At 45.7% G+C, this 25,386-nt stretch overlaps 1 protein-coding gene across 4 annotated transcripts in view; it reads right to left on the reverse strand.

The window, feature by feature from the left end:
• TP53INP2 (tumor protein p53 inducible nuclear protein 2) overlaps nucleotides 1-10,669 on the reverse strand; it is a 45,555-nt gene extending 34,886 nt beyond the window's left edge. For all 4 annotated transcript variants that reach the window (XM_073309868.1, XM_073309866.1, XM_073309864.1 and 1 more), the window contains exon 1: nucleotides 10,334-10,669. The gene's annotated coding sequence lies outside the window, so the exon portion shown is untranslated. The remainder of the gene's footprint in view (nucleotides 1-10,333) is intronic.
• Between the last annotated feature and the right edge of the window lie 14,717 nt (nucleotides 10,670-25,386).

Genomic DNA, 25,386 nt, shown 5'->3' on the forward strand with positions numbered 1-25,386 from the left:
CCAAGTTCTGTGTGATACAAGGTGCCATCTGTGAGACATCGACCTCAAGCCTCAGAGCGGCAACTCACTGTATGCAGAAGAAACACCCCATTCTCCCCTGTATACGAGCAAGTACAATCATTGTGGTACAACATTTTGGCTGACACTTGGTTTTGGCTGGGGCTCCAGAGGCGGGAGACTGTTATTGTGGTCTCAAGGCACAAGATATGACCTGACCTACCTTAACCCTTATCTGCCCTCAAAGGATTATAAATTCCTCTGGGTTTTTCTCCTCTCCACGTGCCACTCTGCTAATCCCATGCAGAATTTTCCACAGTTTTGTATAGGTTGTTCTCCAGTCAGTACTGCCTTTTCCCTAGGTTGGCCCTTACCCTTAAGACTGACTCAGGAACTGGCAGCAAAGGAAGGTGGGCCAACTGGAGTGGCCCCAACAGAAGGAAGAGGACCAGTCAGAATTCTGAATCCTGGCCCGTCCTCGGTTTCCAGCACCAAGAGGCTACCTCTTCCCTGCCACAGCAATTCCCAGTGGCCGGACCCATCGCGGAAAATAAGCAGTCTTCAAATGACACCCCCTGAAGGTTAAACTTGCTTCTTAAGGGTTACGTTTGTCATCACTCTTCTGAAAACTCTAACCATTCCATATTTTTAAGCACTTAAACAGATTCAGATAAGAGCTTGTTTATAGGCTTTATTTTTTCCCATAGATCTGCATACATAATTAGCTTTGTTTTGTGAATCACTGTCTCTGCAAATAGCCCTAGAAGCTAAGAATAGGAGAAAGGAATGGCAACAAAGACCTATGATGCATAGGAATGCTGCTGAAGCTAGGAGTGGGAGTCTGTTTCTTCGTAGCTAACAGGGGCAGCAGATTTCAAATCACAGGCTGTAATACTATTCAGAAAATGGCACCAGGATCCCAGAAACTTTCCATAAATACTACACAGCAGGACAGGGACTGACGACAAACACTACATTCTTCCGAAGCTGAGCTAAGAATACCCCGTACAGTCGTCAGTATAATGCATTGGAGGCACCAATCGAGTGCATGCCTATGATGCTCTTGGGAAATGCTGTTTTCAGCTATGTCTACAAAAAAAGACACACAAATAATTCTTCCCTTTGGTGCCTATAATCGTCCTATTCTTGGAGATCAAAATGCTATGCCATGAAAGAACATCTTGGGATTGTGACATTTAACAAGAACAGGATTCTTAAGCAGATGGTTTTGGGAACTATATTAACCCCATAGCTCTTCAAGACCACACCTGTGTTTTATGTGCTTGAGTAATCGCCCTCACCCGTAGGTCAGCAGCAGCACTTGAGCATGGGACCTTTGATGCCATGGCACACACCTCTAAACACCACTAGCTAAAGGAAAAACTCCATTATATGGCAACAGCAGTAAGGCTAATAGCTGCTGAAGGGGGATGCAATACATACTTTACGTTTATTGCTCTAGCAAACGAGATAGGGTGAGAAGCTCTATGCCGCCTTCCAGCATTGTGGTCACCCAGACAGTAATAAGTTTTTTGGACGGGTGAGTGACATATCAATATCTTCATTAGCATCAGTCTTCACAGCAAAGGGTGGGGGAGAAGACCTTGTTCCTGGGCTCGTAAGTTTTCAGAGCAGCTTTGCAAGGCTGGGTTAGTGCATTTAGTCCATCATTATTTAAAAAATCTCTGCAGCTCAACCTCAGTGTCCATAAGTGGCTGCCAACTAACAGTGAACTAAATCCACTAATGCATTTCCCAAAGGGAACTTTGTCCATGTTAATTGATGCCCAAAGTTAGCCAATTTCAGGATTAGGATCTATGTAGAGCCATCGACTCCAGTGGCATGTCACTTGGGCTCAAGGGTCAGTCTGTGAAGATTGAATTCAGGCTCGGGGCCTTATCAGTTATTAAATGCTGAAGAGATGCTCTGAAGTTGGGAAATCTAATATGAAGAAAAATGTTTTTTATCAGTAAGTTTTACATTCAGTGGAGAAGACCACTTTTGCTTTGATCGCTCACATACTGTGGACCAAGACACTCTGGCATTGTGCAGGAGAACCAGAAAAATGAAACTATTGAGTTTTTCCCCAAGCTGAGTGAAATGCAGAACGCAAACAAACATCATACATGAGTTTTATAGCTATTTCAAGTGACAAAATAACCACTCTAAATAACTTGTGGTGGAGGGAAAGAAAGGTGTGGGGGGTTTTTCACCCTCCCCAGAAATGTCATGCTTGGCAGCATCCCTTTAAGAATCCTGTCCCAACACCTCGCTGAAGTTGATAGGTTTTGTTCTGTCACTGAAGTGGGCATAGGGGTATTCTCACCCTTGTGGGTGAGAAGTTGAGGGAAGTACAAACCCTGGGCACACAAATACACCGCAACTCCCACAGTGAAAACAGCTTTGCTGAAAGCAACACCCAATGGGTCAAATTTGTCCCTGATATAAATCCACTGGAGTCAGTGGCACTTCACTGAGGATAAATTTAATGCATTACATGCTGTATGCAGAGAAAAGTCAACAGTGGACTTCAAGTTATTACCCAGAAGTCTGGGGTTTCTTCAACAGGCTGGGATAGAGACTGGGAGTGGATGTGTCATTACACAAAGTAAAATTATTTCCCCATGTTTATTCCCCCCACCCCCACCCCCGACTGTTCCTCAGACGTTCTTGTCAACTGTTGGAAATGGCCCAACTTGATTATCACTACAAAAGGTCCCCCCCACCCCACCCCCCGCTCTCCTGCCGGTAATAGCTCACCTTAAGTGATCGCTCTCCTTACAGTGTGTATGGTAACACCCATTGTTTCATGTTCTCTGTGTATATTAATCTCCCCACTCTATTTTCCACAGTATGCATCCGATGAGGTGAGCTGTAGCTCACGAAAGCTTATGTGCAAATAAATTGGTTAGTCTCTAAGGTGCCACAAGTCCTCCTTTTCTTTTTGCGAATACAGACTAACACGGCTGTTACTCTGAAACCTGTCATTATGCAAGACACTGAATTTAGCCGTATGGAATGGAAATCTATCAACTTCATGAAAAAACTCGTACAGATACAGACAGACATCCTCTTCCTTTCCAAATGCAAACAGATGGACATCGTACCAAAAGGACTGAAGGTAAAAAATCCATTACAATCTACCTACCACACAGACTATGCTGACAGCTTGTGCCACACGCTCTCAAAGAAACTGCGGAACCACCTGATCAACATCCTCTACAGCAAACAGGGAAAGATTAAGAATGAGATCTCAAAACTGGATACTCTCAGAAAAAACCAACCTTCCACACAAACTTCCTCATGGCTGGACTTTACAAAAACTAGACAAGCCATTTACAACACACACTTTGCTTCTCTACAAAAGAAAAAGGACACTAAGCTCTCTAAACTACTACATGCCACAAGGGGCCACAACAGTGGTTCCCTTAACCCACCCAGCAATATTGTTAATCTATCCAACTATACTCTTCGCCCAGCAGAAGAATCTGTCCTATCTCAGGGCCTCTCCTTCTGCCCCTCCACCCCCACAAACATGATACAGTTCTGTGGTGACCTAGAATCCTATTTTCGACGTCTCTGACTCAAGGAATATTTCCAACACACCTCTGAACAACATACTAACCCACAGAGACCTTCCTACCAAGACTACAAAAAGAAGGATTCTGGGTGGACTCCTCCTGAAGGTCGAAACAACAGACTGGACTTCTACATAGAGTGCTTCCGCCGACGTGCACGGGCTGAAATTGTGGAAAAACAGCATCACTTGCCCCATATTCTCAGCCGTGCAGAACCCAATGCCATCCACGGCCTCAGAAACAACTCTGACATCATAATCAAAAAGGCTGACAAAGGAGGTGCTGTCGTCATCATGAATAGGTCGGAATATGAACAAGAGGCTGCTCGGCAGCTCTCCAACACTTTTTACAAGCCATTACCCTCTGATTCCGCTGAGGGTTACCAAAAGAAACTATACCATTTGCTCAAGAAACTTCCTGAAAAAGCACAAGAACAAATTCACACAGACATACCCCTGGAACCCCAAGCAGGGGTATTCTATCTGCTACCCAAGATCCATAAACCTGGAAATCCTGGACGCCCCATCATCTCAGGCATTGGCACCCTGACAGCAGGATTGTCTGGCTATGTAGACTCCCTCCTCAGGCCCTACGCTACCAGCACTCCCAGCTATCTTCGAGACACCACTGACTTCCTGAGGAAACTACAATCCATCGGTGATCTTCCTGATAACACCATCCTGGCCACTATGGATGTAGAAGCCCTCTACACCAACATTCCACACAAAGATGGACTACAAGCCGTCAGGAACAGTATCCCCAATAATGTCACAGCAAACCCGGTGGCTGAACTTTGTGACTTTGTCCTCACCCATAACTATTTCACATTTGGGGACAATTTATACCTTCAAATCAGCGGCACTGCTATGGGTACCCGCATGGCCCCACAGTATGCCAACATTTTTATGGCTGACTTAGAACAACGCTTCCTCAGCTCTCATCCCCTAATGCCCCTGCTCTACTTGCGCTACATTGATGACATCTTCATCATCTGGACCCATGGAAAAGAAGCCCTTGAGGAATTCCACCATGATTTCAACAATTTCCATCCCACCATCAACCTCAGCCTGGTCCAGTCCACACAAGAGATCCACTTCCTGGACACTACAGTGCTAATAAGCGATGGTCACATAACCACCACCCTGTACTGGAAACCTACTGACCGCTGTATTTACCTACATGCCTCCAGCTTTCATCCAGACCACACCACACGATCCATTGTCTACAGCCAAGCTCTACGATACAACCACATTTGCTCCAACCCCTCAGACAGAGACAAACACCTACAAGATCTCTATCAAGCGTTCTTACAACTACAATACCCACCTGCTGAAGTGAAGAAACAGATTGATAGAGCCAGAAGAGTACCCAGAAGTCACCTACTACAGGACAGGCCCAACAAAGAAAATAACAGAACGCCACTAGCCATCACCTTCAGCCCCCAACTAAAACCTCTCCATCGCATCATCAAGGATCTACAACCTATCCTGAAGGACAATTCATCACTCTCACAAATCTTGGGAGACCGGCCAGTCCTTGCTTACAGACAGCCCCCCAACCTGAAGCAAATACCAGCAACCACACACCATATAACAGAACCACTAACCCAGGAACCTATCCTTGCAACAAAGCCTGTTGCCAACTATGTCCATATATCTATTCAGGGGACACCATTGTAGGGCCTAATCACATCAGCCACACTATCAGAGGCTTGTTCACCTGCACATCTACCAATGTGATATATACCATCATGTGCCAGCAATGCCCCTCTGCCATGTACATTGGTCAAACTGGACAGTCTCTATGTAAAAGAATAAATGGACACAAATTAGACGTCAAGAATTATAACATTCAAAAACCAGTCGGAGAACACCTCAATCTCTTTGGTCACTCGATTATAGACCTAAAAGTTGCAATTCTTCAACAAAAAAACTTCAAAAACAGACTCCAATGAGAGACTGCTGAATTTGAATTAATTTGCAAACTGGATACGATTAACTTAGGCTTGAATAGAGACTGGGAGTGGATGGGTCATTACACAAAGTAAAACTATTTCCCCATGTTTATTCCCACCCCCCACTGTTCCTCAGACTTTCTTGTCAACTGCTGGAAATGGCCCACCTTGATTATCACTATAAAAGGTTCCCCTTCCCCCGCCCCCACTCTCCTGCTGGTAATAGCTCACCTTAAGTGATCACTCTCCTTACAGTGTGTATGGTAACACCCATTGTTTCATGTTCTCTATGTATATAAATCTCCCCACTGTATTTTCCACTGAATGCATCCGATGAAGTGAGCTGTAGCTCACGAAAGCTTATGCTCAAATAAATTGTTAGTCTCTAAGGTGCCACAAGTACTCCTTTTCTAAAAGCACCATGGTTTAGCGTGTGGATTTTTGGAAGCCACCTTGGTCTCCTTTTGATGCAGATATGTAACAATATTAATAGGAGTACCTGTGTATATGTATATCAAGGGATGAACAAGCCAATAGCTCATTTTTATGTAAAAGCATAAGCCTGAATGCTAATCTGGAACATTTTACTTTCAAGATACAAAGGTCTCAATCCTGCAATGAGTACCATGGGCTTGGAGCCCTGTATCTGCACAGCACCCAAGTAGGGCTCTGTGGGTGCATGGTTGATCTGTGTGGGCTGAGCTTATTGTAGGATCAGGGCCAAAGAAATCATTTATTATAACTCAGATGTCTTTACTCTTGGCGGCAAGCACTAGATGTTAGTGCAAAATTATTCCTTAAAGAAAAACTGCTGGCATCTCATACATTCATTCAGATATTCAGTGATTTTGATGTAAACCATGGAATGTTTACTGTGACAATTGGAATTTTTTTTTTAAAGCAGGTCTCTCTGCTGCTATTGGGAAGAAGGGTGGGGGGGAACTTACTGAAGGGCAAAGTTGCTGTGTTTTTGTTTGTTTTTTTAATACATCTGAGACTAAATGTGGCAGAATTATAAACTAGATTATTCTATTACTGGAACACCTAGGCGCCCTGGTCATGAACCAGGTCCCCACTGTGTGAAGTGCTGTACAAACAGAACAAAAAGACAGTCCCTGCCCCAAAGAGTTTACAATCGAAATATGATCCAACAGATGGACACCAGCTGATGGGGGAACACAAGGAAACACGGTGACAATATTGGTTAGTTTGATAGGCTGTGGTCCCAGTGCACCAGTGGCCAGCCATTGTCAAGTTTTTTGTTTGTAGGTATTGTGGAAAAGGAGAGCTTTTTAAGGAAGGGAAGGACTAGGGTGAAACTCGCCCCTGGGCAGAACACAAAGCCCCACAGAAATTTTAATCACGGCTTCTGATACAGAGCATGTCCTTGTCTACGCTTGCAGAAAACCATGGTCAATACCTGTTCAGATGTGCCCATTATTGACATCCCTGGTCAGCAGTGGGTATTTCTTGTAGCGGGGACAGTGCTTTAATCTCCCTACGCTTAAATGGCATCTAGCCCTTAGTTTGGGCTCTGAGTGGGTGGGGGATGTATCTAGCCCTTAGATTCTGTCTACAATAGGGAAATTTACAAAATGATTCCCCCCCACACTTCTGACCCCAGGGCTTCTACTAGTTCTAGCACTGCTGAACCGAAGCTAAACTCCCTTTCCCCATTGCTAAGAACCCACAACTAGAGCCAGATTTTCAAGGGCTCAGCATCTCGCAGCTTCTATTGCTCTGGCCAGTTAATAATGTAGGTGACTTAAAGGAAGCTGCTGACTGCTAAGCCCTTATGAAAATCTGGCCCCTAGAGTAGACGATGATCTAATGACTTCTAACCACCTGAAAAGCAAGTGGTAAGAACAAGTCCAGCAGCCAGAATTTGCCTGCCGTAGGGCTAATGTGCATCTAAACAAGTTCAGCTGAACAGTGAGATTTGTGGCTGTTCCTGTAAACTTCCATAGTGCAGAGAGGTTTGTAGCATACACTTCAATGGGCCAGTGCTGGTATTTGCATCGGTCAATCTGCTCAGGCCTAACATGAAAGACACCAGGGCCTTCAGCAGAGCATTTAAGCCTATGCCTAAATCCCACTGAAGTTAATAAGACTTCATAGAATCATAGAATATCAGGGTTGGAAGGGACCTTAGGAGGTCATCTAGTCCAACCCCCTGCTCAAAGCAGGACCAATCTCCAATTTTTGCCCCAGATCTCTAAGTGGCCCCCTCAAGGATTGAACTCACAACCCTGGGTTTAGCAGGCCAATGCTCAAACCACTGAGCTATCCCTCCTCATGCATGCACTTAAGTGCTTTGCTGAATCGGGGTCTAAAAATCTAACTAGTCAAAACTTCAATAATATGGGATGTACAGGATTTAGCTTAAATAAATCTATAACTAGCATTTCATGATGGCAGCATTTCCAGCCCAAATAACTTATAAGAAAGGGATTACACCAGTTTTGTATGGGATCCATTTGAAAGTTGTTTGATCTCAAAAAGTTTTTGAGTTTCAGACCTACTCAAGCAGTTGCAAATAATGTTTTAAAGTATTTTCTCTCTCCCCTCCCCTATTAGCTATATTTATGGAGCCGCCATACCACTAAAATAACTTTCCTATTTATTTTTTCTAGTTAATGAAGCAATCTAGGATCTGCATTACTGATTAGGTATTAAAGGATATTTAATGTGGAACATTTTTATCCAGCCGTAGCGTTTCATTTCACTCAAGTACTATGGCATAGCTGAACATTTTGTCATCTTAATGGTATGAAAAAAAATAGGTTAGGTTTGCTAATCTGCATGTGACAATACCAAATTATATATAGCCATTAATATAGCTCAGTGAAGCAACCTCTGAGTTCTGGCTAGCAGTGTAGCTAGCGCTAAGGATAACTTCCTAGATCAAAGGTGAGCATTAATATCTCCCCCCCTCTCCCCCCTTGCTCAGCCTTATTCAGTTGAGCAGCCTGACCTTGCCTTGCTCGGTAAGGCAAAGATAAAAATATTACCCACTGTCTTTTGCCTACAAAGCTGTCAAAGGAATGTTCTGCAAACCAGCACTGAGGACATTACATCCCTCAGCACAGGTCAAAAGAGGACAACTTCAGTATGTGTTGTGGAGGAGGGCTGGGTTCCAATGTCATATGCAAATCACGCGCACGTCACCACAGGCTTCCAGCCAATGGGAATAGAGATCCGCCTTTAATCTTAATCCGTTGGTGGAGAAACAAACAACAAATAGAGACAAGGGGGTATTGACTGGAGCGGTGCAACTGGCCACCAGTTGTTTTTTTCTGCAGACGCGGGGGAGGGGGGGGGGGGACGGGGGGTGGAGAAATCTGCCCCCTTCCAGGAGCCGGGGCTTTGTTCCTGTTTATGTTCTCGAGGAGGAGGCGAGCCAGGAGCCACCCTCCTTGGCACCACTGCCAGTTTCCAAAGAAGGGTTGGACAAACACCCAGCCCCGTGGTGCCCATACCACGGCTCTGGACAGCCTCTGTCCTTCCCTAGGCAGGCTTGGTTGCCAAAACCCGAGCGGATCTGGTGCAATTCGCGCTCTCTTGTGCATGCAAGCGAGCAATGCTAACCCTGCAGTGAAGCAGGGGGCGGGGGGAGGGAAGAAATGGGAAATCGATCAGGAAACAAGCCAGACACCAACTTCGCTTTGCCCATCCACTGTAAACGCCTGCGGGAGAGAAGTGTATTAGCCGAACAGAGACAGGCCCGATTTGGATCGTCTCAGCATAAGCCGCTGTCTCTGGCTCGGAGAAACAGCTTGAGCCAAAGCAGCAGCCGCAGCACGTCACCCCTCTGACCTGCAGTTGATTGGGGTGTACACTTCCCACTCGCCTGCTATGACCTAAACGGGCTCTCTGCTCCCCTCCCCTTCTCTTCGTGTGCAGTACTGATTTAAACCCCACTGCTTGTGGCAAAAGGGAGTCGAGACAAACGGCTCCTCCTGCATATGAGCTGGAAAGAGAGGAATACACCCGCCGGATCCCGAGTCCCAGTGCATTGTTTTTGGCGACCTCGTATGTCTTTTGTTTAGTACCAAATCCAAGCAAAATCACCATCTTATGTAGTTAGGAGGATTGAGGTTTAGCTGGAGCCGTTTGCTCTCACAAACCTGCCTCGACATTATGATCACCCCCCCCCCGCCGCCCCATTATTGGGAAGCCAAGGAGAGAGAGAGAGAGAGACTCTTGTGTGGTTGAAGTAAGAGCCTCTCTCCAGATCCAAAATGACCCTGTTCTTTCACCCTAGTCACTACAGGCCACGGCTGATGTATAAAAACAACAAAAGACCAACCCCTCTTCATAGCTTAATAGTCTCCGTTTGCTGTAGCTCAGGAAAGCTTATGCTCAAATAAATTTATTAGTCTCTAAGGTGCCACAAGTCCTCCTTTTCTTTTTGCGGATACAGACTAACACAGCTGCTACTCTGAAACCCAACAAGGTAATGAGCTCTTTTCTCCCTTCCACCCAACAGCCACTTCAAATCGTAATGCACACAACGTACTAAAACACAAAGAGATGCTCCTGCCTGCACACAGCCAGCTAAATACAAAGGGACCTTAAATCACACACCAGCGAGAAAATAGATGGCTCTTAAATCTTAATACACCCTCACACCGAGATTTTAACAAACACCCAACCCATTCAATTCAGAGAGAGAGAGAGAGATCTTAAAAACGTAAACAACATTATATATGTGTGTATATATATATACTGCCCGCAGTACAAAGAGATGGCTCTCAAGTTTGAATTTAGCCGGCCACATTTCAGAACAGAGGATGGCACTTACCTTGCCTTTAATGTCAGCAATTATTTTGTAAACAACACCGCAAGAAACCCACAAGATTTTTAAAATATCGTAAAGCACCAGCTTCAGGCAGTCTGTGAGGTAGTTTTAATTAAAATCAACAACAATATTATAAATGGAAATTAAAAAAAAAAGATGCAGGAGGTGGTGGTGGTGGTGTGTCTGTTCTTCTCAGAAGATATGCACCATTGCAAGCTGTTGGCGGCGGCTGCAGTTGGGGCCGGACCCTCCCTCCACTGGCTTCAGGGTGATTATTATTATTTTCTGTTATTGCTGCTGATCTCAGACCAGATCAGAAATTAGAACGTCCAAACAGCTGATTGTGGCGTCACAAAGGGGCCAGCCCGTCGAGGGCGTAACCCGGCGGACAAGCAGCCAATGGGAGGCAGAGCTGAGTTGGGGCTGGGCTTCAAGGACGCGCCCCTCCGAGGGGATGGGGGAGGAGTCGGAGCTGCTCCTCGTAAGAGCCGGGACCCGTGTGGAGTCTGGGGTGCGGCTGTGGGGGGCTTCCGATTGCCGGCTGCAGCGTGGCACTAGGCAAGGTCCGGGCTGGGGGTGCGGAACTGAGCATGCGCCTCCTCCCCACTCTGTCTTCGGGAGAGAGCAGCAGCCTCCCCTGACCCCAAATGCCAGGTCTTCAGTGGGCTTCCCAGGAATCTGCTCCTTCGCCCCCTTGCAAGCAGGATAAAGGGCAGCCCAGCCCCCGCCTTCTGCCCGTCCCACCCACACGGGACTCCCTTCTTCTTCTCCGTCTGACCTTGGGCACGCTGGGTGGCCTCTGCTTTCCCATTTCAGCCCAGTAGCCAAATGCAGGGGTTGGGCAGTACCTTGTTGGAGTGCCCATAGAGAGAGAGAGAGAGAGAGAGAGAGAGAGAGTGTGTGTGTGTGGGGTTGTGTGTGGTTGTGTGTGTGGTTGTGTGTGTGTGTGTGTGGGGTTGTGTGGTTGTGTGTGTGTGTGTGTGGTTGTGGATGCTGAATTTAGAAGCAACTGCCTCCTGCCATCCTGTGACTGTTGAGCGGTTTGAAATATGAGCACTTATTACCAGTCCCAAGGTAGGTGAGGGTGAACCCACTTCAATTGAATTTCAGTTGCTTTTTCCTGGAAACTTCGCACTAGTATTTTGTTATGGAGCATAATTAGCCAGGAGGCACATGTGTCTCTGTATTAGTCCCTGTTCTAGCCATACACCTAGCTGCTAATGCACCTTCCCTCCCCTCCGCACCTGAGACACGAGGTATATTTGTCTTGTGCTCTCCGAACATGCTTACTTAACAGATTCTTACATATTCACGTCTGCAAATTAATTTGGAAATATTGGAAAATTATAGACTTTAACTGATTATAAACCACACCCACGGTCAGCTGTTTTCTTCATTGCCCTTTTGTTTTTGTTTTGTTTTATGCTTTTCATTAATTTCCATGCGAGCTATCACTACCTAGTTGCAATTTGCAGGCTTGTTTGCTCTTCACTTGGTATATGTGTTTTATCTACTAAAATAATTTGGTTTGGATAATGTGGGTCGCTTGAATCCTATTTATATAATTTTTTTTACAGAATTGTAATGTAGGGAGATGCATTTTTGTCTTCAAATCTTGTGATCGTCTTAGAATAGTTTATGATCACAGACTGGACACAAGTCAACAATGTGATGCAACCACAAAAAAGGCTAATATCATTCTGGGGTGTATTCACAGGAGTGTGATACAGGAGATAATTGTCCTGCTCTATTCTGTACTGGTGAGACCTCAGCTGGAGTACTGGGTTCAGTTCTGGGTGCCACATTTTGAGAAAGATATGGACAGATTTGAGAGAGACCAGAGGAGAGCTACAAAAATGGTAAGAGTTTTATTAAACCTGATCTCTGAGAAAAGATTAAAAAAAACTGGGCATGTTTAGTTTTGAGAAAAGAAGACTGAGGCAGGACCTGTTAAGTCTTCAAATACATTAAGGACTGTTATAAAGAGGACGGGGATCAATTGTTCTCCAGGTCCACTGAAGGAAGGACAAGAACTAATGGGCGTAATCTGCAGCAAGGGAGATGTAGGTTAGATATTAAGGAAAATCTTTCTAACTGAACTCTGGAATAGGCTTCCAAGGGAGGTTGTGGAATCCCCATTACAGGAGGCTTTTTAAGAAAAAGGATAGACAAGTACATGACAGAGATTGTCCAGGTTTACTTGGTCCTGCCTCAGTGCAGGGGGCTGGACTTGATGACGTCTTGAGGTCCCTTCCAGCCCTTCATTTCCATGATTCTCTGAAGGATGAGCACGTACCGTATCATGAACCACTTTGAGGAATATGGAATATTATATATGGAGTGACATGTACATTGAAACCACCTTCGTGAAGCCAGAGACTATCAAGAACCATGCTCCTAGCCTCCACTCAGGCAGCAGGCTGGTGGAAGACACTGCAAACATAAACGACACCAATGAGGCACAAATACAGGAGATCCTCAAAGAGGAAATGAAGTCAAGGATTGCTGCAGATGCAGTTGATAGAGAGGCCATTACTAAGAGGCTAGAGTTGTGCATTGATCCTTGAGACCCCACTAAGCACCCAGAGGCAATAGTAAACATTGTCTGTGGTTGACGGGTGGTGCCACTCTATGTAGATGACATGCTTACAGTTTGAATTCACCAAATGCAAGAATTTGAACTTAGCTGGCCTACAGGGTTCTATGACACAATGCCAAGGCTACTAGAGACACTGGCAGTGACAAAAAAAGCATGTGTAGGTTGAATCATAGAATATCAGGGTTGGAAGGGACCTCAGGAGGTCATCTAGTCCAACCCCCTGCTCAAAGGGGGACCAATCCCCAAGTTTTGCCCCAGATCCCTAAATGGTCCCCTCAAGGATTGAACTCACAAGCATGGCTTTAGCAGGCCAATGCGCAAACCACTGAGCTATCCCTCCCCCCAATTTGTTGAACCAACAAAGGTATTTGACACTAACCTTATATATTAAAGAATGTTAGGCCTATAAGCAAGTTCATGACAGATTGATATCAAGAATATTTCAACACCATGAGTTGGCTCCTGTACTAATGTCAGTGTGCAGGGACTGGTGACATGAGGACTGCCAAGGCTAAGTCTAACCTAAAGAAGCAGCTGAAGAGAGAGGTGTCAATTAGACAAACTTCAGAAGAAGTCCCTTGCATAGTCTTTGCCAGTTCCACAGTTCTTTGGGTAGTACACTGGCCAGCAAATTGTTTCAAGGACTTTGTGACTGATTTCAGAGTCGACACTGTACACGAGTTAGTAGAAGATGTTGCATATCTTGTTTTTGACAAGTACAAAGACTTCAGCACAAAGGGTGTCACGAAATCTACAGAGCTGCGGAGCTACAGAAGCAAGCAGAGTGCCTGAGTTGAGTGCAAAATACACAGTTCCCTCCACAGAAAGTCATCTTGACAGTTACTGAAAATAAGAAACTGTTGATTGGCACGTTTGGTACAGAACTCAATCAAGACAAGAAGTTGCAGCAATGACACACTAAACCACAAGCTAGTCATCACAGGCAGAGACAACACCCCGCTGAAACAAACCAGGAAGATGTGGTGATCAACAGGGAAGATGTGGCCATCTTGCATGAGGAAGCTGACAACATCCTTGTACAGCAAATGGTAGATGTATTATTAGATGACACTGACGTATATCTTACTCTTGCACCATTACCTTGAACAGGGCCTAACATCTTTAGTGACGATAGAACCCCTAGTCCAAGAGCGAGCAGTAATAGACATCCCATGCTGCTGCAGAGCACCACCAGAACACTGTACCAGGACTGCACACTCAGGCTGTGAGATGGTAGCTACCTATGTTGGCTTCAGCAAAGTCACTGTGTTGCAGATTGTGTGAACTGGATACTCCCTCTCTCTGCTGACATCAGTGCAGCAATGCCTGATGCCATTGGACAGGCAACTGAATTCATGCCTGCAGGCTACGGACAATTAAATTGTGCCACCATGTCAGAAGCATGGTAGAAATCACGGGCAGCAAAATTCAGCAAGCGTACCTCATCAGCACCAGAGCTTAGCACTTTACCACCAACTGAAGCATTTCTAGAAAACGAGCTCATCTTCAGGCATGCGTGTGGAAAAGTGCTTTGGATCTAGATGCACCACCACCTGACCCATTGCAGTGTGGATGGGTACGCGGTGTCTGTTTCCAAAAACTGTACCTGACAACGTCCGGCTTGTTCCTCCAAATATTTTGAAATTAAGCAAGTGCTCTTTTGTGTGTGATGCACCTTCTAGATGTGGATCTAGCCGTACCAAACTGCCATGTACTGTGTTCTGGGCATGGGAAGGAGGCATGGTGTGTTGCAATGAGCTCACAAAATCAGCTTTAGCATTGGCAGATGAAAATGGGGGTGACAAGTACTCACCCACATTACTTCTATCCGGACACTAAACTCTAGTTTGCATGAGAGAGAAACTAGTAATCATTTACTGCATTTTGGAATCATTATATTTGGTTACAATTCATGGTTGTTGTTGACGATATACATTTATCATTTGAACATTTTTCACCTTAAAAAGAGGGGTCAGTGTATCAAATGAAAATTGAGGCCTGTGCTGTACTCCCAGTCTCTCTTGTTTTCTGTCCCTGTCATTCAAATACGTATTGCTATTGAGACTGACCATGTTAACTGACCCTGCATTTCACGTACGGGAACGCTTCTGCCAGATTTTTGTATGCCCCAAATCCTAAAAACTCTCCCTCGTTAGGGTGGATGGTGTGGGAAAGGTTCAGTATGTCAAAATGCTAAAGAGTGATCGTGTCGTCAGGTGGACTCTTAAAAGTATGGGCTTTGAGATACAGAATCCACACCAAAGACACCCCACCCTTGTATGGACCCCAAAGCAAGGTTGCCCAGAGTGGCTGCTGGACCATCTGTAAAATGGGTATTATGATACTTGCAGTGATTCTAAATTCACTAGTGTTTGTGAAGTGCTTTGCCGTTGCACTAGGGGAGGTGCTTTTAGGTAGGGCCTTTTCCTCCCTCCTGTGTTTGTACAGCATCTAGGGTCCTGGTCTGTGACTGCGGCTCCTACGTGCTATACTGATGATGAAATATTATTATTTAAGGGAGATAAAGGAGAGGGTCTATGATCCACAGTCAGATTTCTTCTTGTCTCTTTAGCAGCAAGACCTGAGAGGCAAACAACTCACTGTCCATTAGTGGGCCTGGAGGAAAAGACGTGAGCTTTTGGAAGCCTAGTAGGATTTCCACAGCTCCCAAGCAAGGAGCCTAAGGCAAACCATAGTAGAAAGGGAGCAGGCAGCCTAAATCTATCAATGATCTTGGTCGCTTGCACTTTAATCAGCCACTGTTTAACACAAGGAGAGTCGGGGAGAAGAAGCAAGTGGTGGGGGTGAGTGGGGAAAGGAAATCACATGGGTTGGGAAATAATGGGGGAGAGAGAGAGAGAAACTGCTGAGGAGATAAACCCTGTCCTGCTGGCCCCCGCTCTGTGTCCATGACAGGCAGGGAATGCAGCTCCCAGAGGAAACCAGCTGTGCATTCGGGGAGGGTGGGAATCATAAGGGAGACTGAGGGGCAATAATGCCTAAGCCCTGCCCTTAAAGGGGCTTAGGTACCTAACTCCCTTTGAGCTGGGTGTTAGGTGCCAGACAGACAGGGCAGCAGCTATCTCTAGCTGTGATCTCTGTTCCACTGTGTAGAAATACTTCAGTATGCCCTGAGCTGGAGTGAGAATGACTCTATAGCCCTGGGGTTAGGGCGCTCATCTTGCACATGGGAGACCCAGCACTTTCCCTGCTCCAATGAATATTTAGTTATTTATACATCGTGGAACATCTTCAACAGAGCGATATACCTCAGAGTACCCCATAGCCCTGTGGTCAGAGCGCACTCAGGAGAGGTAGCATACGCACATTCAAATCCCTAATCTACCTCAGGCGGAGTGGGGATTTGAACCTGGGTTTCCCATGTCCTGTATGAGTGCTTGAACCACTGGGCTAAAGGTTATTAGGGGGATGTGCTGCTGCTTCGTCGTCCTCCTCCTCCTCCTCCATGGGTGTCTCTGGTGTGGGTTTAGATGTGCTCAGTGTGTGCCCACTGGATCAGGCCCCGAGCTCAAGACAGGCAGGGAAACACGTGGTTTGTGAATCCCTCCAGGGCTTAAGCATGAGTTAGGTGTGCAATGTCAGGGCTTACGAGGCTGTACATGTGACCAGCTGCCAAAATGAGTAGCCTTGAGGACTCCATCAATGGAAACGTGGGCGCCTGCAGCGTCTGGCAGCATCTGAGCAAGGGTGTTATGAACTCCACAGGTGCCTAGATGTTGGACTTTGGTGTCTACGTCTCCCCCGTGAATCTCCCATTATCCCTCTGGGCACTTCAGGCGAGTCCCAGCTTGCATGGCCAGAAGCCGAAGAAAGCAGTGTGCGTGCGGGGTGTGGACTGCAAGGCACAAAAACATGAGGTTTCTTGGGGCGAAACAGCCTCCAGACTCATGGTGGACAACTCGCTTCCCTGCTCTGCTTCGGTTTCCCCAGGATTAAAACCACGATAACGATAGTGCACCGTTCTGTGAGGTCTGCCTTAGTCAAATACAAGTCACTGGGCTGAACACAGGGGTAAATGGCGAGATTCTCTGGCCTGCGCTATACAGGAGGTCAGACGAGACGAGCTAATGGGAAGAGTTTTGAGAGCTTCAGAGGGAACGTGCAAAGTGCTTTCACGAACCCCCCGCTCTGCCCCCACAACTGCAGCCTGGGCAACTCGTCCCGGCTTTGGTGCCCCAACCACAGTAACAACAAGAACTCGACATGTTTGGTGGCCCCAGATTCTGATTTGCCCAGAGCACTGTTTGATCAAAGGCCGAACCTATATGTTATTTCACCTGATCCTGAACGCTTCCCACGCTGGAGGACAGCAGGAAGCAATACAGGGATGGGACGTCTGTAAAAACAACCCTCTTAGCAAAGCCATTTAAATGGCTGAGTCAAATATGGTAGCATTAGGGCTAAATGGGCATCTCTTCTTTTGCAAGCCAGAATTCCTTGAGTGGGAGACAAGGCCAAATTAACCCTAATTGAGTCTTATTTAACTTTAACAATTTAAATAATACTTTGGACACCTGCCACCTTTTAATTGAAGGATCTTTAAGCGGTGTAAAAACACCAGTTAAGCATTGCTGCAGCCACATGAGATAGCTATTATCCCTATTTTACTGCAAGGTAAACTGAGGCACAGAAAGCTAACATCAGAATGTTCTAAAGTCCAAGTGTCGCTCCTTTTGGGTGCTCCCCTTGAAGTGCTTAGGGCATGATGATCTGGTGACTAATTGGAACTGTAGGTGCCCAGCAGCACTGAAAATTATGCCCAGGGTGTCTGTAGTGGAGCCCCCAAATGAAGGGAGTTAATGTAGTTTGCCCAGGATTACACAATTTGACAGTGGCTGAACAGGGATTAGAACCTAGAAGTCCTGCACCCCACTCTCCACCTTAACACACTAGGTCACATGGCAGCCTTTTTTGATTAGGCCAGTGGTCCCCAAACTTTTTTGCTGGCACGCCACCCCTTACCTGGTCTGCACCTGGGGAATCAGGAGTGGGATTGAGCACGGGGCCGCGGATGGGCGCCGCAGCCGCGTGCCGGGACTACAGTCAGGAGCAGGGCCATGGCTGGGCACTAGGACGGGGGTGGGGACCATGGTTGCAGCTGGATGCTGGGGGCTGGATGGCGCTCCCTCCCCGCTTCCCCATGGGGTCTGGCCTGGGCCCTGCCGCACCACCCCTCTTCCCCGAACATTCCTCCAGACCCCCTAGGGGTACATGCCCCACAGTTTGAGGACCACTGGATTAGGCTGTTTTGAGAGTACCCTGGCTTTATTGCACTCAAATATTCACTTCAGTTTTTTCTAATAAAGTCAAATGATGGGGATCTGATTTCATTTTGCTTTTAGAAGAGTGGTAGAAACTAGTCTATAGGCATATTGGTGTGCAGGGGAGTGAATAGAAAATATCGTATTAAGACTATAACCTTAATGGGATTTGAACCCCTCTCCTCAGCTGATGTAAATTGCTGTAGTTCCATTGACTTCAACTGAGCTCTGATGATTTACACAAATTGAGGATTGGGCCCTAATGTTTGTAAGAGGAGGCAGACTCTTTACCAGTTGACTGCTAAGTCTTTTGTTATTGGCCATTGCAATGTATTACTCTAGGAAGGTTCCTCTATTATCCCCTGAATGCAAAGGAAACATACGGTGAGTTGGAATAAAAATCCTGTACAGGTGTAGTGGTTTGTCACATTCAGACTGAAGCCCCTCTCCTGTAATCTGAGGATACTGGGACTGGGTACTGCATGCAGGGATTTATGCTGGTGGATCGGATTCTAGAGTCAGGGCCGAAGAGGTTTTCTTAGTTCATACTAAGGGCCTCCGTGCAAGCTTCCTGCACAGACAGACTATGGTGTATAACATTTTGCTCCTTAACAGGGTTTAAAAAGATATTTTCAGTGCAGAACGTTTTGGATGACTGTGTTGTAAATGGGTCTCCGAGCTGAGTGGCCTCTGGGGGCTGCCGCGATATAAGTGTTTAATCGTAATAAAACATGTTGTAATTTGCAAGGAAGAATTCATATAGAATCTACTCTAGGGGCTGCAGAGTTCCAACGAAGACACTGATCTGGCAATGAAATGGACAGACCTCTGCATTTGCTCACAACCCCCACTGACTTTGTGGGCAAAAGGAGCTGGAGATCATTGAAGGATTGGGGCCAACGTGTGCTTCTCTGGTTTGTTTTAATAGTGACATCCAAACAAACCGGTAGACATCACAGTCTCAACCCTCTATGTTATTTTCCCTTTAATTAAGAAAAGAAAAAATGCACAAGGAATTTTGAGTAGTTTAGCCATACACTTATGTACAAATAGGGACCCTATAAACAATGGTTTGATTAGGTTTGCACTAAGCCCACAAAGAATAAGGCTTCAGGGCTTGGTACTGTCAGGTCAAATAAAATATTCCCTGTCTGGTCTAGTCCTGTAGATATCATATCAGGTTACTCTGACTTCACCCAAGCCAGTACCATGATAGTCCCTACTGTAGGATTCTAAAGACGTTGGCCGTAACATCATGCTGTTCAGGGCTCCGCTAGCTGTGTGGGGCAGATTATAAACTCATTGTTCAGTCTGTTGAGCAGTTACTCACCCAAGTAATGCCACTGGAGTCAATGGGACTACTTGTGGAGAGTAACTGCTCATTTTGTGAGGAAGGGGTTCACAATCTGGCCTGGAAACAGAGGCCCATAGATGTGTCTGAACTGAAACCTGGGATCTTAGCAGCTCTGAACTTTGGGCTATTCAAACTCTGGATCTGATGTTTGTGTCTGGAGTCTGCTCTATTAATTGTGTAGACCATATTGCTGTTCCTTGCAATTAGAAGTGGTCAGAGATTTTAGTTAGTTGATATACATAATTTACACACACAACATACTTAGAGCCTAAATATACACACTCCATACAAGATCAGAGTAATAAATAAGGAAAATGAAATGAACAACCTTCAACTCCTTGCTCCCCAAAGGGACATATTTATTGCATTTTTGAACTATTCTTTGTAATGGGGTCTTGAGTCACCCATTATGTGAGTGTCCAAAAAGCCTGTGATGTTCCATCATCCATGCCATTTGGGGTCCTGTTAAAAGAAAACTAGTTCCATTATTTCATTTCCCTGCACGTTATCTCTTTTCAAATTTTTAAGTATTTAGTAGAGCAGAGATCCCCTGGTTCAAGGAGTGTTTAGACCTATTTTCCAAAAGATTCTTCATTGCTGGTATTATGGTAGCACCTAAGAATCCTAGTCAAGGGTCAGGATGCCAGTGTGTTAGGTGCTGTACAGACATGTCATAAGAAAGACCGTCACTGCCTCAGAGAGACTACAATCTACTTGACAGGCAGGATGCATTACGTGGATGAAACAAACAGGCTGGGGGTGGGTTGTTAGGATGAGAATTTACATCTTTTACTGTTAAAGTGGATCCATGACTTAGGAAGGGGGTATTGTCCTTCTTTTTAAAGATGAAGGAAACTGAGAACAGATTAAATGACTTGCTTCATTTCACATGGGAACTTGTAGCAGAACCAGGATCTTCTGACTCATAGTCCTGTGTTCTAACCACAAATTCATCCTTCTGCCCTTTTGAGAAAACCATGTAAATCTGGAGTGATCGTTGAATAACATTGCAAGTAAAATAACAGATAAATGCTCTGCAGAGGGAGTAATTGATTTATCCTTAGCAAATCAAACATTTTTTTATGAAACAAAAGACACCCTTCATGCATAGTCTGGCTTTTGTTCCCTTAGATGTAGTATGGTCATTTAGTTCAACGGCCAAACCGAAAAATCCAGGGGACAAAAAGTTTCCTTTTGAACAGAAACTGAGTCCCCCCGCCCCCATTTTTCTCACTGAAGTAAAACAGCGAAAACAAGTTCATTGGGGTTGAACAAAGTAACCATTTCATTTTGAAAATGTTAGTTTCAAAACAAAATGTTGAAACAGTTTGTTTAAAAAATAGTTTTGAAAAAAAACTGTCCCCTTTTAAAAAAAATTCAGCTGTAACTCTTTGCCGAATTCGACCTGAATTTGTGAATAGTTTTGACTGCCCGAAATTGCATTTTTCAGCAAATTTACTATTCACCAAAACAATGACACCCAGCTCTAATGTCGAGATGTATTAAGTACAAAGAATTAGATATAGAGGCTTTTCAAAGGGCTTAAGTGAGCTACGCTGCTCTGAAAAGTTCCAGCCGAAATAAATAAGGTATTTTTCAGTGAGGGATTGTAAGCTTTTGGGGGCAGGGACCATGTCTGTTGATGTTTGTACGGAGTCCAGAACAATGGGTCCTTGTTCCTGACTGGCAGCCTGGGGGTGCTTATTAAATAAAAATAGTAATAAACAAGTACCATCAACTCTATCAGGGAAGCTAATTGTCTATTATTCCCATCTCTCAGCTGTTTCTCTTCCTCCAGCCTCCTTGCTATATGACCAAATTCCTTAGCCAAGAGGGTAAAGCCCTTACCCTCCTGTTCCACTTCTTCCAGTGCTGGTATAATCTTCTCAGTTCTCCCCATGTGTGTGTCCAGGTCATCCATCCTCTGGTCCAGGCCATTGTGTTCAATAGAGACAGTTTGGAAACTTGTCCTCAGACTCTGTTAGGCCTGGGGTTTATCCCATATTGTAGTTGGGAAATCAGTGAGTATTTCAAAGATGGCTTATGTAATGGGCTCCTCCTCAGTCCTGACCTTGTGACACCTTGCATGTTTGTAGAAGGGAATTAGATGTCAAAACTTTAAAGATGTTTCAGCCGAGATAATTACTCTGCTCAGCTGGATGGGAATCTTGCTCTGCTGGTTTCTGCTCTCAAGACCGGGATGTCCAGATAGAGGTTTCTCAGTGACAAATGGATTCCACCTCTAGGACACATCTTGGCTATTTTGCAATTTCAGTCATTTGGCCCCGAGAAACCTCCATTTGGCTTTTACTGTGGGAAGAGGCCAGACTCAGTCAAACCGGGATCCACTTGGAAACCTAAGAGATGGGCCTAAGTCATGAAGTTCTGATCTTCCCGGAGGACAGTGACTCAAGGTGTAATGTTCAAGTTGGGCCCATAAGAGAGAGAAACCCCAGACACAAAGCTTGAATCTGAACGTCCCCAAAGTGTGGGGGATTGGATCAGATCTGGTGTTCTGGTCACGTCTACCTCAAATCATGGTCTGGAGTGAACGGCTCCTTCTGGCCGTGGTGGCTTTAGCTAGTGTCTGTGACAGTTTGTGCAACCGTTGGTCAACAGCTCAACTGTTTGAGTTTTCCATTAAACGAAAGAGGGGAAATCCAGCATATGTTCGTTCCATGAGACGTAGTGTTCCCTGGCAAGCACCAGATATACCTCTCTAGCAATGATATGGTGCTAAGGAGCTTACATACAGCAAAGAGCTAAAAATGCTCCTAGAAATAATATTGGGTGCTACAGTTATGTTCTCCTGAGTATTTGCCATTCCCTATGCCCATATTTTAATGTGAAGTGGCAGGGCCTAAACTCAAATGTAGCTTGCATGTTTCCGGCTTTGGTCAATTGTCCCGACACTCACTCATTTGAGATGACAGCAGCTTTCTGCCATCCATCATTGAAATGCCTGTAGAAATAAGGATTGTAAAACACGTTTCAATCATGAACACAAGGCTCCCTTTGTGAAGTCTGCACAGTCAGATGCAGCTATTTCTGGGGATTCGTTATGGAAAAGCGGGGCGGGGAGTCACACAATAGTATGCTGTCCTTCTAGTTGGATTCTCTCCATGTTAGGGCCTCTGCAAAAGGTCCTTTCACAGAGGCTGTGCCGGAGCCGCATGATGGGGAGAGGCAAGCACAAGATTAGTTGACTCTGTAGACAAGCATTCTAAGCAGCTGGATTGGCAATGTCGTCTTGTTCTGTACAAGCCTCTTTTGGGCGCCTGGACAAAAGGAAACCTGAGCCAGGGAGATGATCCCACTAATTATACCTGGGGCAATTTGGGGGCACGCATCTTGATGCTGCATAACCTTACATCCTTTGCATAATGTGTTTTGATGCATCTTCCACCCAGTGTTGGAAGCATAGGGTAGAGAAGGGGGATGGGTGTTTTTTCCCTTCATATCATCTCTCTGGCTCTGATCTTTTCCTTGCTTTGTGCGAAATAAATTAATGGTCTTTTGTTTGTGTGTGACAACTGCCCACCTCCCAGCTGGCATTAATCAGCAATCTTATTGGCAGCCTCAGCAAAGAGGCCAATGGCTGCACGGGTCACAGAGACTGAACTTCTCGCTTGGTTTGGTCCAGCCAGGCTATCGCAGAGACATATTGTCACAGCTGGGGGATATCTTCTTTGCTGCTGCTCATGCTGCTCCTGTTCCGGGGAGAAACACAAGACTTTGCTTCTTGGTGCTGCTAATGAAGTAGCTTTCCTGAGCAATGAAAACACTTTTCTTTATGTCCTCTCTGAGCCCACAAGGCAGAATAAAGGAGAGAGTATCTCACAGTAGGCATGGACCTTTAGAAACCTCCAGCTCCGGGCCTATTGTAGCTCTGTTGCTTTCAAGAGGATTTGTCAGACACGTACACGCTCCAGAAGTCCCATTGTACGGCACTGCAACACCTCGAACAAGGCCCCGAGTTGGCCAACAAGGAATGGAGCGGGAACTTAATTGTAGCAGATGAAAGGTCGTCTGTTATATTGGTCTCATCCCTTAACTGTCTGCTCGCCCTCCCTTCGTTGAAAGGTGGCCACCTTGTCCTCCTCTTTGTTTTTCATTCCTGACGTCCTTGTCCTGAACCCTCATCGCTCCCTCTCTTACGAAGGGTGTCTGTCTTTTATGTGGCACCGGTATTTATCTTACAGATTCCACCACTTCTGCCTGTGCTTAGCTCCTCTACCAGGTGCTTGGCTCCCCATGGTAACGCAGGTGGTTTTTATTTGTTGCACTAAAACTTGTTGGAGGACGGAAAGGTACATATACAATAACTTCTGTGTAAACAGTGGCAGTACAGTATAAGGAAGGGTTATGAACTCATAGGTCTAGATAAAACCTGTCTGAGCAGAAAGTAGCTGACTGAATAGCCCTTTGTAATCTTTTCATTACTCAGGCATCGTTCTTTCAATCTCTTGTGATTTGATAGGCTGGGAGAGGAGAGAAAAGTAAGGGCTAGAAACAGACCCTTTGGCCCCTAAGCTCTTCTGTTTTATATTTACATAGCACCTGCTCGCATCCCAAAGTGCTTTACGATCCATACATAATCACTTTTCCCCGGAAACCAGCTAGCTCTGGTGTGAAACACAACTATCAGCTATACAACTATCAAGAGCATTGTACAGGGAAATTTTGCAGAAGGACATGGGTAAATTTTGCCCTTATGAAAAGTGCCATGGGATCTTCACTGACCATGCATTTTAAAGTCTCGTGCCCAAGTCTCCCGGACATGTTAAATTGTGTGCAATTCAACTTAACTACATTGGAAGGATGCAGGACTGAGTTGATGTTAGTGGGACTGAAGCCATGGGATCCAGGAATCTAGCTACTTGGAACCTGATACTTAGACCATGAGTTATTCCCTCCAGAAGAAGACCTGGAAATCCAAATCTCTATACTTCATCCTCTTAACCTTCTAGTTACACCTAGCACCTAAATCCCTTTTCTCTGTGCATATAAATGATAACCAGTTGGGGTGTAGTTGGGAATGTTGCCAAAAGCTGCTATAAAAATATCAATGGCTTTTGTATCCTCCCTTTCTTAAAAGGCCTGCATCATCCTCAGTCTGATCTCTGTGGGTCCTTCCTTGTGCTCCCTCGGCAATGTGTCCTAAATTCCAGCAGACCCTTCAGCCAAATTCTGTACAGGCACAGACCCCATAGGCCAGCAGTTCTCAACCGGGAGTCTGGGGCCCCATGAGGGGCCGCAAGCAGGTTTCAGGGGGTCTGCCAAAATAAACCAGAGAGCAGGGCCAGCGTTAGACTCTCTGGGGCCCAGGGCAAAAGGCAGAGGCCCAAGTCCTAGCACCCAGAGCTGAAAGCCAAAGCCGGAGCAACTTAGCTTCATGGGGCCCCCTGTGGTGTGGGGCCCTGGGCAATTGCCGTGGGATTTTTATAGCATGTTGGGGGCGGGGAGGCCTCAGAAAGAAAAAGGTGGAGAACCCCTGCCATAGACTTTAGTGAGAGATCTCTGCTAGCAGCCAAGGCTGGAATTTGGTCCTTGGTTTACCTATAACTCTACTTGGCTTCTCTGTTGGTCTAACACTCAGCTTCAATCTTTAACCTCCATTTCCCTCTCTCCTGCTCATGGATATAGGTTTAACGCTGGGGGAGGGGGAAAAGAAAGGGCTCCAGAGGTGCGTCCTGAGTTGCATTTTCTTTGACAGCACCTTTCCTCCAACATTCTCAACTCACTTGATAAACTTTGTGGGATTGACAAGTGTCCTCCCCATTTTACAGGTGGGGAGACTGAGGCACGGAGTAGTACAGTG

Source organism: Lepidochelys kempii, chromosome 13, assembly GCF_965140265.1.
Source record: "Lepidochelys kempii isolate rLepKem1 chromosome 13, rLepKem1.hap2, whole genome shotgun sequence".
NCBI classification, from domain to species: domain Eukaryota; kingdom Metazoa; phylum Chordata; order Testudines; family Cheloniidae; genus Lepidochelys; species Lepidochelys kempii.